General features: G+C 33.4%; 1 pseudogene; it reads left to right on the top strand.

Moving 5' to 3' along the window:
• Positions 1 to 1,265: 1,265 nt before the first annotated feature.
• On the top strand, positions 1,266 to 3,365 carry LOC142224864 (putative inorganic phosphate cotransporter; annotated as a pseudogene).
• The last annotated feature ends 451 nt before the right edge of the window (positions 3,366 to 3,816 follow it).

Genomic DNA, 3,816 nt, shown 5'->3' on the forward strand with positions numbered 1-3,816 from the left:
CTAGTTTTTCTTGGCGTATTTTATTTGTTACGGTTGTTGCGAATTTTATTCTGGCTGTCTCCTGTTCTTCTTTGTTATTATTAGTTTGTATTAGATTTTCTCCATCTGCTATATATTTGAAAATAGGAAAATCTGATTTTTGTGTTGGAAGACCGAATTTCTGTCACATTGATAGAAGCCTGTTTATATCATCAGGGAATTCAGTTTTCGTCTTATTTATGAACCATTTTTCATTTATACGTATGTCCAGTTCAGCTAGTTGTTTTTTTCTGAGATTTTCGAATTTTATCCTGTGTACTTCCTTAGATTTTTCCTTTATTTTCTTTAGCTTTTCCTCTTCTGCTGTCCAAAGTTCAGTGCTTTCTTCCCTAGTAAGTCGTTGATTTAGCCATTTTTGTATGTTGGTTTCATCTTCTGTGTATGTCTTGAATAAGTTGTGCTGGTGTTTTATTAGAATGTTTAAGATTTTTCGTTGAAAATGTTCTATGTACGTGAGAAGTGTTGTTTGTAAATTATTTATTTTTTTTTGTTACATGTATGTTTTCCAAGATGGTATACATGTTTTTCATAGCATTCTTTACGAAATCTGGTATAATGCCATTGTTCCGGCATTTTATAAGGAATGTGATTGAAGAGTGAATCTTTTCAATTTTCACATTCAAGTTTTTGTGTCTATTAATTTTCTTTTTAATAGATACGTTCTTTTGTTTAATTCTGTTATAGATCATTTTTCTGTTTTAATAGTTTTCCCGGCGTGCTCTCGTATTAACTTGATTTATTTTGTTTCTTATTCGATCTTTTACTGTTTTAATAAAAATGCTTTATTTTGTCAAGCTTGAGATCTATTTTGTTTTTATTCTTTTTCAATTCATCCGTCCTAATATTTCGCAATTTTCTTTGAATTGCTTCATCAGAGGCGTAAGATCTATAAACATTTGTTATAATATTAATTAATCAATTAAGGTTAAATTAATTAATTATCTATAAACATTTGTTATAATATTAATTAATTAAGTTTAAATTAAACAATTAATACAAATTTCACATACATAGTACATCACAAAACATCTTATTCTAAACATTGTCTACCAGGCTATCATAAATGTTAAGTCGTAGCTATTATCTCTAACTTACATATGCGACAATCACTACACAAAATTATTATTAGAGCATCACTGCTCTCGTCAGCTTTCGCTATTGCACTGTTGGCTGATGTTGTTGTTCGAATTGTTCTTTGCCTGTCGATGATCATTTTTTCATACCATATGTCTGTATATGTGGGCGATGTTCTGTTTTGTAATTCATTCTTCTGTTTGTTGGTACATTATTGATGTGCAGCATTTCTAATGTGTATCTTTTGTTGGTATTATGTTCTTGCTGTAATATGCGGACATCATTGAAGTTTGGTTAATGTTTGGTTGTTGCACAGTGGGCTGCCAACGCGGTTTTTTGTAGTTTAGAATTGCTGCGAGTTTTTATATCAGATTTATGACCTGATATTCTTGTTTTTAATTTGTTTTTTGTGGTTCCAATATACACCATTTTACCTTAATGTATGTATGTCTTTCTCTCAGAGCGCAAGTAGTGAAGTGAAGAGAACTCTTGCTTGTCAAATACCACCAAGTACTTATCCGAAACAATAGGGCTGTTTTATTTTTGCACTGATAACCAGTGCTAAAATAAAACGCAAAAATTTTTCAGTTCAAATTTCGATTTTGGTTGGCAACACTTTTACCCCAGCTGTCAAAATGAAGTTTTTTGTTTACAAATAAAAATGGAGGTAGAGACCACCAATTTATAGCAAAAAGTGAAATTAATAACATTAAATATAGATATCAAAAACAAACAAAAAATAATTAGTCTTTCAATTGCCATTACCGAATTAGTCGTAAAAAGGAATCATACAGAAGAAGGTGAAGCGGCGGTGTGTCCAGCAGGTGATTTGGACTCTGATTATTCGAGTGGTGGTGATTATGAATGGTCCGAAGAATTACAAGGTTTAATTCTGTCCTCATTCTATATTGGTTACATTGTAACCCATATTCCTGGTGGTCTATTGGCTGAAAAATTCGGTGGTAAATGGACTTTGGGTGTTCTATCGACGGCTATTTTCACTTTGGTACACCAATCGCCATTACCCAAGGGGGTTCCACAGCTCTTATCATTGTTCGCATATTGATGGGGTTGGGCGAAGGTACTACTTTCCCAGCTTTAAGTGTTCTACTATCACAATGGGTCCCTCTAAAAGAACGTGGAAAATTGGGAGCCTTGGTTTTGGGTGGTGGTGGTAGGTACTATATTGGCTAATTCCCTATCCGGAGTACTTTTGGATGCCAATGATTGACCTATTGTATTTTACCTCTTTGGTGGTCTTGGTGTTTTATGGTTCATATTTTTCAGTCTCTTATGCTTTAGTGACCCCGCTTCTCATCCCTACATCAAACCCAGCGAACGTGATTACTTGGAAAAAGAAATGGGCTCCATTGTTCGCAATGAAAATCTTCCACCCACACCCTGGAAGGCTATTTTAACTAATTTACCTATGATTGCTTAAGTCTGTGCTCAAATCAGTCATGATTGGGGCTTCTACATTATGGTTACCGATTTACCCAAATATATGTCTGATGTTATGCAATTCTCCATCAAAGCTAATGGCTTGTATTCATGTGGATTTTCTCGATTTCATCTGGTTTCATTGGTGATTGGTTGATGGCCAAAAAGATTTTGAGTATTACAAATACCCGTAAAGTGATGACTGCTGTTGCTGCATTTGGTCCTGCTATTTTCATGGTTGCTGCATCCTATGCTGGTTGTGATCGTGTTGCTGTTGTGGCCTTCATTACAATTTGTAATGTGCTTTCTATGCTGGCATGAAACTTAGCCCACTTGATATGAGTCCGAATTATTCGGGTACATTGATGGCCATCACTAATGGTATTGGTGCTATAACTGGTGTAATTACACCATATTTGGTGGGAGTTATGACACCAAATGATACATTACTGGAATGGCGTTTGTTATTCTGGGTGGCTTTTGCTGTTCTCTGTGGTACTGTTGTAGTTTATTGTATTTGGGCTTCGGGAGAAGTTCAACCTTTCAATGATCCACCAGCAGTGAAAGATATTGAAAACGAAGAACGTGGCAAAAATAAGGAAAAGAATTAAATTCCACAAGACTGTTTGCAAAACGACAACAGAAATGCAGTAAATGGATTTAGTTTTAACCTAAGTCCAAAAATTAAAAAAAAAGTTATTTGGTACAGATAACTTGGAGAAACAATAAATCAGGATTAATTTAATTTAATGATGTCTTGCTACCAAATGTGTATTTAAAGGAGATAATTGATTTATTCTCAGAAAACAGTATTTTCACTGTTTTAAGTTTGTTTTTATTTAAAAAGCACAAAACGTTTAATTTTAAAAACAATCGAACTAAAAGCCTTAAAAATGGTACGATCATTTATTCTATTTTATTAAGCCAACTGCCTAAAAATTTGACAATAACAAAAAATTACCGAGAAGTATTTATTTTTGTCATTACAAGTAAGTCATTATAACTCATCGCAATGTAATGCAACGTGTAATGAAAACTGATGCCAATTGTAATGGGTTGTGGTTACCTAGTTTTTTCTGGGTAACTATGGCAACCGTGCTTGGAGACAGAGAAGTGTATGGAGTTAAAAACAGACTATGTAAAAAATAAATTGATACTTTTTCTTAAAAATGTTATTTATTCAGGATTAAAAAACACACACTTTTTATTAAGGTTGTTTCGGTGCTGATGGAACCTTAAATTGTAATGATTTGCTTAAAACAA

This window comes from Haematobia irritans, chromosome 2 (assembly GCF_050003625.1).
Source record: "Haematobia irritans isolate KBUSLIRL chromosome 2, ASM5000362v1, whole genome shotgun sequence".
Classification (NCBI taxonomy): domain Eukaryota; kingdom Metazoa; phylum Arthropoda; class Insecta; order Diptera; family Muscidae; genus Haematobia; species Haematobia irritans.